Source organism: Canis lupus, chromosome 12 (assembly GCF_048164855.1).
Source record: "Canis lupus baileyi chromosome 12, mCanLup2.hap1, whole genome shotgun sequence".
NCBI classification, from domain to species: Eukaryota; Metazoa; Chordata; class Mammalia; order Carnivora; family Canidae; genus Canis; species Canis lupus.
In genome coordinates this window covers 25802300-25815062 of record NC_132849.1, presented here as the reverse complement: position 1 = coordinate 25815062, position 12763 = coordinate 25802300, and the positions used below count along the sequence as shown (strand labels likewise).

Sequence of the window (12763 nt, the reverse complement as noted above, 5' to 3'; positions counted from 1 at the left end):
GGAAGAAGAGGCAGTTAGAAATGTTCTCATCCAACCCTGCTTTTTACATATTAGCAAACATCCTGAAAGAGCTGACTTGGCCATTATCAAACAGCGGCACTGTTGACTGTTTTATCTCTTTCCTCTCCTTTTAAAAAAACAAAACAAAACAGATCCAGCTGCTCCTTTTATTTCCCATGATGGTGGGTGGGACAGTCATTTGACTTTGTTTATAAAGGATCCCCATCCCTGTTCTCTGAGTGTCAGGCATGCTCTGGACACTTCACAAATGCCCAGTGATTGTGGTATCTGGACACGGGCAAGGATCTGGTTTTCATGTCTGCCTCTTGTCGACTTTGGGTTGGCTATCCTGCAGAGACTTGGATGAGTCCATCCTTTGCAAGTATTTAGAGCCTTGCTGTAGGTCCTGAGGTTATAACCATAAACTGAATTGCCAGAGCCTTTTTTCTAGGAAGCTTGTATTTAGTGCGGAGAACAGACAACAGGCAAATATGTGTGAGTAGTAATGAGTGCTGTGCAGTAGCAGGAGTGAATAACAAGGCTCAGGGGTGGGAATGCTGTTTTACCAGGAGGGTGACTTGGGAACAAAGACTAGAATAAAGAGGGTGAAGGAGAGAGCCACTTGGAGGACCAGCAGAGGCAGAGGACCCTGAGGTGGGGTGAGGGTGGGAGCAGGAGGCCCTAGGATGAAGGGGAATGAGGGGGAGAGGAGTGTCAGAGAGAGTGGGGATGGGGAGAAGGCTCTGGATTTTTTTTTTTTTTTTAAGGCTCTGGATTTTTAAGAGGTGCTGCACTGTCAACAACTTTGTCACTTTAGTGAAATCTTGGAGAAATACCATGTGTAGCTCCTGGACGTGTTCTAGTTTTGGAGAATGTTTATGTATTCCAAGGATTCAGGATTAATTGCCTTAGCGCTTTTTTTTTCTAAAGATTTCATTTATTTATTTGACAGAAAGAGAGCACAAGCAGAAGGAAGAGGCAGAGGGAGAGGGAGAAGCAGACTTCCCACTGTGAGCAGGGATCCCAATTCTGTGGAGCTCAATCCCAGGACCCCAGGATCATGACCTGAGCTGAAGGCAGATGCTTAACTGACTGAGCCACCCAGGTGCCCCTGCTTTAGCACTTTTTTTTAAAAGATTTTATTTATTTATTCATGAGAGACAGAGAGAGAGAGACAGACAGAGACAGAGACACAGGCAGAGGGAGAAGCAGGCTCTATAGATCCAGGGTCTCCAGGATTGCACCCTGGGCTGAAGGCAGCGCTAAACCGCTGAGCCACCTGGGCTGCCCAGCACTTTTAAACATATGAAAAGCCAGCAATTGAATGCTAGTAATGATGCATTCTCAACCTTAGAGGAATACCCGTTGACTAGCAGATTAATAGGCAGACAGACCTCAGATTCATTGCCATGTTTACATTTTGATTGGTGATCAAAATTAATAGAGTGTGGACTGCATTAATGGAGCAACACTTATTTTTCATTTCAGAAGACAGGTCCTTGTAACTGCACAGTTTGTAGGAGGATCTGAAAATCTTTAGGCTAAAGATGTAGCCTTGGTTTCTCAAAGTGCCATACGCACATAACTCTGTAGAACTTGCTTAGAATACACATTTGCATCCTTACTTGGTCCTGCCGGGTGGGAAGTTCTGGGGATGAGGTCTGGGAATCTGCATACTTCACAGCCTCTGAGTGGTTCTTGTGCCTGGTCAAGTTGCAGAACCACTGGCCAGGGCAGTGGTGGAGGCATTATTTATTTATTTATTATTTACTTAAATAATAGGCATTCATTTCTCACAGTTCTGGAGGTTGGGAAGCCCAAGATCAAGACATTAGAGATCCTGTGTCTGGCGAGAGCCTCTTCCTGGTTCCAGGAGAACCATCTCTCTGTGTCCTCACCTGGTGGCAGGCACTGATAAGTTCAATTGAACAAATCCTAGAAGACAGGAGATGATTGAGTATGGTCTCAGCAGCAGAGCTCAAACCAGCACTTCCTTTGTGGATTTTGGTATCACGGGTGAAATTTCACATTCCTAAAGGAGAAGGAAGACCCTGCCCATGCAGTAGAAACAGGAAAGGATTGTGTAGAGAGAGTTTTTCCCGCTTTGGTGGTGGAAATGGAATGGGGTGGTTAAAGGTGCTTTGCATGAGACACTTAGATCCAGAAAGGAGTGTGCTCCTTCCATCCCCATGCACATCTAAGAACCCTCCTCTGCAGTCTGGTGCTCGGCCCTGGCTGCTGTGTGAATGCAGGCTTGTGCCTGTCTGTTGGCTGACACATTTTACAGGTGAGAACACGACCATTTACCTTGATGAATCCAGTTTCTTGAGATCAAGCAACCCAAACCAGACATTAACAAGATTAGATACTGAAACTCCAAGGGTCTTCAATTTTTAGTCTACTCTGATTTTCATTTTTCGTAATGAGTTTGATAACCCTCAGTACTTAAAAAATATGATAGTGTTTGGAATTTTAATAGAGACAATGATTTTGTTCCAGTAGGTAAAGTTGGGGGCAGTTTTGTCCCCCCAGGGAACATCTGATAGTGTCTGGAGACAGTTTTGGTTGTTACAGCTGGTGCTCACTTCGGTAGCACATATACTAAAATTGGTTGTCACAGCTGGCAGAGGCAGGAGACCGGAGATGCTATTGGCATCTAGTGAGTGGAGGCCAGGGATGCTACTAAACACCCTACCTGAGACAGCTTCCTACAACAAAGAATTACCCAGCCCCAGTGTCAGTAGTGCTAAAGTGGAGAAACCCTGCAAAAGATCAATTGCATGCAGGGTTTTTAAAGATTTATTTACTTGTTTGAGAGAGAGGGAGATTGAGAGCATGTGAGGGAAGGAAAGTGGGAGAGACATAATCTCAAGCTGACTCTCTGCTGAGTGCAGAGCCTGATGCAGGGCTCGATCCCACAACCTTAAGATCATGACCTGAGCTGAAACCAAGAGTCAGATGTTCAATGACTGACTACCCAGACTCACCTAATTGTATACCTCTTATCTGTATTATGGTTTTGTTTTGTTTTGAGAGGAGAGAGAGAAAGAGCATGAGAGAGGTGGAGGGGCAGAGGGAGAGGGAGAGGGAAAAGCAGACTACCCACTGAGTAGGGAGCTTGACATGGGGCTCAATTCCAGGACCCCAGGAACATGACCTGAGCTGAAGGCAGCCGCTTTACCAACTGAGCCACCCAGGTACCCCAGGTCTTGGGATTTTAAGTGAGCTTTCATACAAAGTTCCATGGCTAAAACTGGTTTAGAATGAGCCACCTAGATTGTCTGCCTGGTTGGACGGGGAGGACAGGTTGGCTTCTGGGATCAGTAGGAGAGGAGTAACCTGTCACCCAGAGCTCTGGAAGCCACAGGTGAGGCCCTGGCCTGGTGTCCTCTTGAGCTTTTCTGGCTACAATGCTGTCTCCCCCACCCCTCCCCCACCTTACCCCACTGCTTCTCCCTGTGGGGCGAGGGCAGGAGGAAGTTGAGTGTAGACTTCACTCATCCCCACTGTTCCACAGCTCCTGGGCCCCAGCCCTCCTCCTCTTGTCCTGTGCCCATGGATGAGCTTTAGCAAGCTGGCCTGGAGGGGGCGGGGGTCAACTCTGTGACTAAACTGTGTCTGTGTGTATGCTGGGTGGCAGGTGCTGCACTTCTGAACAGTCTTCTTGCTCCCACGCTCCCTCCCACCCCCACTGCTGTGAATATATTCCTGTTCTCACCTCCCTCGACTTTGGGTATCTGGAAAGTAGGGGCTCATTCTAGACTCAGTCTATCAGCTCATCTCTGCATTCTCACAGAATTGATGAAATGAACTTTGAGACATTGCCCTTTTTGATGTGGGCACCCATATTACTTGTTTAGGGTAAAGCAATTTAAAATGCATTTTGCGGGACGCCTGGGTGGCTCAGTGATTGAGCGTTTTCCTTTGGCTCAGGTCGTGATCCCGGGGTCCTGGGATCAAGTCCCACATCAGGCTTTCTGCAGGGAGTCTGCTTCTTCCTCTGCCTATGTCTCTGCCTCTCTCTCTGTGACTCTGATGAATAAATAAATAAAATCTTAAAAAAAAAAAAAAAAAAGGAACTAGTGTGCTCCCTCTCTTAAATAATTGGGAGTTTCAGGTTGTTTGAACCCAGACTTGGAATTGTCACATCACAGTTCTGATTTTGCCTAATATTTCCTTTTCTGATTTCCAAAGCTATCTCGTGTGTTTCTTCCTTCCTTTCCTCTCCAACCCCTTGAAGATGGGCTGCCTGGGGTTAAGACAGCTCTGCATTTTGTTCTTCCCCTTGGGGATCTTATCTCTTTAGAGCAGTCTCAACTACTAACCTTTTATCCAGATACCCCAGGACCTTATTTCAGGTGTGGCACATCCTACTATTGACTATTACAGATCCCCCCTTCCCTTCCTTACCAACTGAACCCAAATTTTGTTTGGGGAAGCAGCCAGCCCGGCTTGTAAAAAGTTCCTGGCTGACTTTGCAGCTGGGGGCAGCCATGTGATATAGTTCTGCCCAAAGAGATATAAATGGAAGCCTGTCCGTTTCCGGGGAAGTTTTCCCTCTCCTGATATAAGTGTTTCTCCTTGTTTCCATCTCCTCTCTCTTCTCCTTCCTACCTGGACTGTGGGGTGGAGGTTGCCCATGTACCAAGGCTAGAAGAACAGAGGCTGACAGGAGCTGGGGACATCTGTGACATACCAGAGCCACTGCACTAGCCCTGCTAGACTGCTTGCAAGACTAGCCTGCTTGCTAGACTTCCTGTTCTGTGAGAAAAAGAAACCCACACTTGGCTAAAAGCCATGATACCCAGGTTCCTACTTCATGTAGCCCAGGGCACCCCCTGACTGATACTCTAAGTGAGATCCCTCTCAAGGGCCCCAGGCCTGGGTTTTCAGCTGTCCACAGAATTTAGCAGCCTGATGGCCTACAGGCATTTGGAACTCAGCAAGGCCAAGCAGATCTCAGTGATTCCACAGCCACCAGCCTTGTGACCTCTCTCTATAGAGCGCTCCCCCATCTTCCCTGCCACATGAACTGCACGTCTGCTCTATGCAAAGCCTGTGGGTGCTGCAGCCCAAGCGTATCCGCCCTCTCCTCCCCCGCCCTGCCCCCAGGCTGCTGCCATCTTTGCTGACGCACCCAGGATCTGTAGCTGAGAACCCTATGTTGGCTCCCCACCAGACACCCCTCTTGTCTTAGGCTCTCCACCCCTTCCTTCACGGGCCCTGCTGCTTCCCCAGTGGTTTTCTTCCATTTCTCTTGACCTCCCTTTGAATAAAATCCTCAAGGGCTTCTTGTGACCTTCTGTGGTCTTCCATATGTTGACCTAATGGCCTGTCTTAGGTTGGGTTCCATAAAAGCAGAGCCTGAAACAAGACTTTGGGGACCCCTGGTTCATTGAGGGGGCTTCCAGGAGAAAGAGGGAGAGGTTGAGGTTGGGGGGAGGGAGGCAGGGAAAGGAGCTGAGCAGAGCTGTGGTCCCAGCTGATCTCTCAGGGAGCACTGGAGCTTGAATTGTTCTCCCAAGGTGATCCCACCTAGAGGCCAGAGGGCTAGTCTTTTGTACCTCCTTAGTCAGCGGTAGGGCAAATCTGCAGAGTGGGGCAGATGTGCTTTTGGCACTGGTCCTTGGCACATCCAACAGGACCATAATATTGCCTTAACTCCTGCCTGCACCCCGACCCCCCACCGCCACCCCCATGCCACACTTTCTCAGCTATATGCAGTCATTTGCTCTTCCCTATATTAGCCAGGCCTCTGGATGTTGCTCATTCCATTCCTTCTGCTCACAGCATGCCTCTTCCCTCCCTACCCAGCTGCTCTTTGCTATGCCCTCTGCTCATGCTGCGCGCATTCTCCTGGACACCATGACATACTGAGTCTCTGCGCACCCCAAAGCTGTCTTCTCCTGAAGCACAGGCTTCCTGCCTTCTCTTGTTCTCCTTTATCAAGTAGAAGTCTTCATCTAAAACACAAAACCCCAAACATGATTTGAGTGATCATTTTCTCAACTTTCCGTGGATGATACATAACTCATACCAGTCTGATTAAAGGAAAAGTTAATTTGTTCCATACCATGGATGCCTTATTTAGGGCTTAGCTCTCTTGGACCTGGTGGGAAGGGCTGGTGGGCTGGATGTTCTCTTGCATCAAGCTATATTTCCAACTGTCTCCTGGGCATCTCTATCTGGTTATTTATCATCTCATATTAATCACATCATCACAAAACTACAAAAACGGACTTCCATCCCTGTCTTTCTGTAACTGGGATGCAGCTTTCCGTTTGTACACTTCTTGTCGCTAATACTCTTCCTTTCATCATTTTTCAGTAGCTCCCCGTCCGGTCCCTGTCCTGTCCCTTCTTCCTGCTCCTCACCAGATGGGCCTCAGGCTCCCCTTTCATCTGGGCAGCAGCGAGCATCCAGGACCCTCCCTTGCTGTCCCTGGGCGGGCAGCCTAGCAAGCAGCAGACTGGTGTTCCTTCTCTCCTGCCGTGAAGTCCTCCCACCTTAAAAGGCATGTTCTTTCAGCTGCCATATTCACATCTGAGCTATACCTATTCACCTTCCTAGGCAGCCCACTCCAGCCGTGTTGGCTTACTCCCTGCTTTCTCAAGTTCAGATTTTTGTTTATAGTGATCTGTGCCTTGTCAAGCCTTCATTATTAGAAACAAAAGACCCTTCACATATATGCATATCTAGCCTTCCGAAGCTCTTCCAGGTAGAAGGGCATGCAATGCACTTGGAGGTGAATAGATGTGGGTTAGAATTCTCAGCCCTTTACTTCTCCATGCATGACCTTCGGCAGGTTAAGTACATAGTAGGCTTTACTCCCAATAAATATTAATGCCCTGTCCACTCTTGTACCAATAATTGTCTGTATAGGTAATTTGGCAGTTTATCATGTCCTGCTTTGTGGTATCTATTCTACTCTTGTCTTGAACGGTTCTTAATTTTGAAAATGTTAGTTTGATTTCCTCAAATGGAAAGTGTAGGCCGTGCTCTTGTCCATCAGGGCATTAATAAGAATTATTTCTTCATCAGGCGTATAAGCGTTTAAGAAGGATATGTTATGTTTTTGTGTGTGAATAGAAATACGTAATTTTGAAAGCCAAGGCTTTTCTGCATAAAGATGGTTAGCAAAGCTGTTATGTGAAGGCTCATCCCTGGAGCCTGAGTGAGAAGAGGATTAAACTTATGAGCCCTGGGACCCTAGGACTTATGAGCCCTGGGACCCTTCTCGATGGTAGGAGAAGAGCTACCCATGAAGGAGATGGGGAAGAAGGACAAGAGGGTGCCATGGGACAGAAGAAGATAGGCAAGCTGTTGGTGATGGCCTGCCAACAAAAGTCCTTGGAGGAATGCCTGAAACCACCATCACCTCTGAAGCTCTCATAAGAAACTGAATATTTATTCAATAAATATGTACTAGATGCCCATTATGTGCCGCTTAACATCCTAGGCACTGTGAATTCAGTGGTGAGTGAGGTGAAGACCCCTGCTGCTATGCAATCTATATTCTTGCTGGGGAGACAGGGACAAATGTGTATTAAAAAGAAAAAAATTATAAATAACATGTCTGCTGATAGTATTATAAAAACAAAATGAAGCATGCATGTAGGAATCTCCATAGAGGCAGTTTGGGTAAGTAGGGTGTATCTGTAGTGGTTTTATTATTCTAAACTAAGCATTCTTCACATTAGATAAATGAATGGAGCAGAGAGGGTCCAGATCTCCAAAGCAAATACAGTCTATGTGTGTGTGTGTGTGTGTGTGTGTGTGTGCATGCACAAGTTGGGCAGGGGTGGCTTTAGTGTGCAGAAATGTTTATCACACCCTGCTTCTCCAGCAGATGCCACAGTGCCGGGCTAGAGCAGGTGAGCCGGAGCCCGCTGAAGCTCTAGGAGGGCCTCTCTCATCCTTCGTTTATCCACTAATTTCACTCACCAGTGTTTTGAAACCCCCTGGTGCTCAAATAGAGTTGGGCATGAGACTTCCATAGAATGGCAGGGGGAGCTCAGTCTCTGCTCCTCAGACAGACTGGACTTGCTGAGTGTCAATGTTCTTCATTTTGCTTCTCTCAAATATATGTTTTTTCTAGCTCAGCAGACTTCCCCCCAAAATAGTAACTTAGTTTCTACTTTTTGCCTTTAAATACTTTATGAGATACTGTCACTAACACACTAAAGAGATGCTTTTAGGGTTCCTAGGAATATTTTTTTGTTGGAGTGGTTTTCAAATTTCTTTTCATCATAGGGTAAGGAGCCTCCTCCCATGAAAATATCTTTATAAGCTTTCAAAAATAAAAGTAGTAATGCACAGAATTCAGGTAATATAAAAAGAATGCAAAATTAAAAATGAACTAACCCATAATTGTCGATAACCTGTAAGTATGTCTCCTTCTAAATACCTTTATGCCTATATACACCTATGGAATATGTAAACAGTCTTCTCCTGCATTTGGATCGTTTTGTTAGCTTAAAGTATAATTACTTTTGGGATTAATGGTACAGTTATGCAATAATTAACAAAACATGCCCATGGCTTAATGTTTGTATAACATTAAGCAACCCCTCCTCCACCAAATAGAACATTACATTTGAAAGAAATAAATGAACTGTGGATGTTGCAGAACTAAAAAAGACTATAAACTGGTAAATCCCAGGTTCTCTGAGGGAGCATCTCAAGGCCACCTAGCTAGCTGTATGACAGTTGTATATTTGTGAAGATGACCCAACCTTTTGTGATGTTGAAGAGCATGGAATCTGCATAGTCTCTTGTAAATCTGAAGAATACCTTCCAAGATCAAGTAGGATGACTTGATGAAACTCAGTGGGCAGTCAGATTCTCTTACCTTGAATGGAAACATCCATGAATGGAACATGATTTCTATGTATATTTCTATACATTTTTATAAAATTCCTTTTTTTCTTACAGTATCTGTGTCAATAAGTGTACATATCAGATACTACAAGCTAGTGCTTCTCAAACTTTAATATTCATATGAATTCCCTGATTTAGCAGATCTGGGGGGCCTGAGACTCTGCATTTCACACTTGCCCCCAGGTGATGCTGAGGCTGTGGTCATAGATTCCACAGATTCTGCAGTGATGACTTGCAGTGATAATTTACCAACAGATTTCCTGGTTTTGAACATTTTAGATGTTTCAGTAGAGCTTATGCTTCATTCTTTGCTATTATAATTTGTTAGCGTTCAGTTTCAGTTTTTATTGTAGGCATTTGGGGAAAATACGTTTTTAGGGGGATGCTTATGTTGTTTGATGACAGGTCACAGGCATGCAACACACATTCCATTCAATGCGAAATGTTCCCTAAGGATCTGCTGTGTGCCAAGTTCTATCCTAAGTGTTGGGGATACAAAGATGAACAAAGTTCTGGCCCTGCAGCTCATTCTCCAAGTGCTTGCAAAGTGGTAGAGGAGACCTTAAATATACACAGACAGTGTCAGCTCATTGCAGTAAGCAAAGATGGGGAAGTGTCCAGGGACAGCCATGATGTTGAAAAATGATCTTCACAGAGGAGAAGGTTTTAAGGATGAAAAGTGATTCACCAAGCAGATTGTTGGGGGTTCCCACTGGAATTCCAGACTGAAGGTAACATCATGTACAAAGGCACTGAGGTAGCAATCTGGCACATCCGGGCTTCTAACAGGGGCCAGACTGTGACAGGTTTGTCCCTGGAGTCATAAAACCTGAGATGAGCTAGAAACCATTAAACAGATATATATTTTAGAGAGATGGCTTTGAGGGGACAGAATCAAGACAGAGAGAGTCCAGGGACTTGAACGCTGGGGAATGTCAATGGGCATGAGAAGTTCAGGAAGGTATGATCGAGAGGCCCTGGAGATTGGTTGAGGCTGGGAATGAAAGTTAGAAGCCTGAGTTGAAAATGTCTGTCATGGAGATTTTTAGCTTGGATAGCACAGCTTCCAAATGATATAAGGAATAGGGGAAAATACCAGGTTCTCCTCTGTAATGTTGTCTGAGGTGAAGATAGCAGGCAGGTTATTGGACGCATAGTCTGAGCTTAGGTGAGAGGTCTGCACAGAGACAAGGGTCTGGGAATCTCTCTCTTGAGGAGGTGAGTGAAAGGCAGGTGGTGAAGCCTTGCAGTAAGTATTTGTGGGACAAGGAAAAGGCTGTGCTGGGGGTGGAGACCGGGACCTTGGAGTTAGAAGATGTGCATAGGGGGGTTTAAGGGAAGGTTCAAGAGGTTTTAGAGGAAGTACGGTTGCAAGATATCCCAGACGTGTGCAGATGGAGTGAAGGAAGATAGATAGGATGGGAACAGTGACAGGGGCCAGTGAACACTGAGCATTTAGAGGTTCTGCAGGGTGAGAAAGGGGTGAGAGGGGAGAGAGGATGCTGGGTAGGACCTGACCCTGGGGGAGTGTGTGAGGAGCTCCAGGAGGGTGTTGCTTCTCCAGAAACACCAGAAAGGGAAAGGGAATGGATGGAAGAGAGAACTCCATAATAGAGCTAGGGCCAAACTTACAGCTAGAAGTAAGGGTGATCAAAAGACACAAGAGCCTTAAAGCCCCAACAGATAAATCCTGTCAAATGAGACTGGGTGTCTATAGGTTCCCTTTCTGTGTGATAATAGTAGCAACAACCAGCAGGTACATGTCATGATCTCAGCACTGTAAGATTGAGCCCTGTTTCGGGCTCTGCACTTGGCTTGGAGTCTGCTTGAGATTCTCTCTCCCTTTCCACCTCACCCTACTCGTGCTCTCCCTCTCTCAAATAAATAAATAACATCGAGAGAGAGAGAGAGATGTAGAAGTGTTAGGTCAGGAGTCTTCTGTCACTCTGGGCTGAGGCTTGTACTCATAATAAAGCTGCTGGAAGTGCCATCGCTTTTCTCCAGGAGAAATTGAGGATACTGGATGCCACCAGTGCTGCTAGAGTCATGTGGAGTCACCCTCTCTTGCCTGTGACTGTCACTGCCCCTGCCAGAGGCCGTGCTGAATAAGGGGACCGGGAAGGTTGCCTCTTCGTGCTGTCTTCCAGTTTTCTACCTGCATGTCCCACAATCACAACTCAGCGGGAAGCCAGCTGGCCAGTGTGGGAAGGGAAGTTCATGGGCGTGTGGCCTGCAGGACAGCGCTGTCCAGGGCACCAGCAATAGGAAGAGGTGGAAACCATTTCTCTCTGACACTGCAGTCACTGTGTTGGCTGGAGGTCCACCTCACTGTGAATTGTGGGTCATTCTGGTTGTAAAAACCCGGACAGCTTAGAAATGTCTGTTTTCTGTATGTACTGGTTACAGATAGCCTGCAGGTTCCCATCACTTGACTGGCCATGCATTTAAGTAACCGTGATGTTGTGTCTGAAAAAACCTTCCGGGTCTCACTTGTTCTTCAGCAGGGGTTTACTAGTGAGGTCCTTGGCACTGTTTTTTGAAACTATTCAGGAGGATACATATCTACAAAAATTCTTAATTTGGAGTAGCGGTAACAGTGAGAGTTGGAGTTGAGGGAGAGATTGTTTCCAGTAGCAAAAACAATACTTGAAAGTTGATTTGATAAAAGATTTTTTTCAAAGGAAATGACACAACTTTAATGGAAATAAAGTGTCTACTAACATATTACTGCCTCTTGACTGGAAATCTATAGTAAAGATATTATTGCTTAACATGTAAGTTTATATCATAATAGCATAATATGATAAACGCCTATATTAGTAAGCTATGGTTTCACTTTTAATTAACAATTGCTGAAGCAAGACAGAAGTTTATTTCTCCATCTTACAACAGCCCAGAGGCAGGCAATCCAAGGTGGAATAGCATCTCTGTCCTTAGGGTTGTACAGGGACCCAGGCCCCTTCTCTGTCACTACCCCACTAGCCCTTGCTGGTGAGCTCTAGGTAGGGTCCACAGTGGCTCATCCTGGGTCAGTATTTCAGCCAGCAGGAAAAAGGGGAAAGGTGTATGCCAGGGAAGACACCTTAGAAGTTGTACAAGTCACTTTTGCTCGTATCCCATTGGCTAGAACTTAGTCGTGAGGCCACACCTATTTCCAAGGGAGGCTAGGAAATGTAGTCTTTATGCTAGGAGGCCACGCACCCAGCTAAAAAATCCAGCATTTAACCCAGTTGAGGGGAAAGGGAAAAAAACTTTTTTTTTCTTTTAAAGATTTTATTCATCTATTCATGAGAGACATAGAGAGATAGAGAGGCAGAGACATGGGCAGAGGGAGAAGCAGGCTCCATGCCTGGAGCCCCATGTGGGACTCGATTCTGGGACTCCAGGATCATGCCCTGGGCTGAAGGCAGGCGCTCAACCACTGAGCCACCCAGGTGTCAGGAAGGGGGAAACTTATACAGGGGTAGACATACTGATTTCTATTACAGTACCCGTTCGAATATTATTTAGAAATTGAAAATTTGAAAACACAGTTAATTCAAAAGAATAAGTAGACAGGTATACTCAACATATAATTTTTAAGAGAAAAATGTCTTTGAAAATTGCCATTTTTTTTCTTAGTGTAATACTTCTGTTTTTAATATAACACTTCCTCTTTAAACTTTTTTTTATTATAGAGAACTTCAAATGTACAAAAGCATGAGAATATTGTATAATGAGCCCCATGTACCCCATGCCCAGCTTTTACACTTAAGCAGTGTAAAGCTAATGTTGTCTTATCTGTTCCCCCATGTCCACTCTTATTCCCTCCCTGACTTTTTGGAAGCAGACCTCATTTCTCCTGTTTATCTGTAAATAGTTCTGTATGCACCTCTAAAAGCTA

At 45.5% G+C, this 12763-nt stretch overlaps 1 protein-coding gene across 3 annotated transcripts in view; it reads left to right on the top strand.

Moving 5' to 3' along the window:
• ST3GAL5 (ST3 beta-galactoside alpha-2,3-sialyltransferase 5) overlaps positions 1-12763 on the top strand; it is a 51292-nt gene that overhangs the window by 11720 nt on the left and 26809 nt on the right. The gene's annotated exons all lie outside the window — the stretch shown is intronic.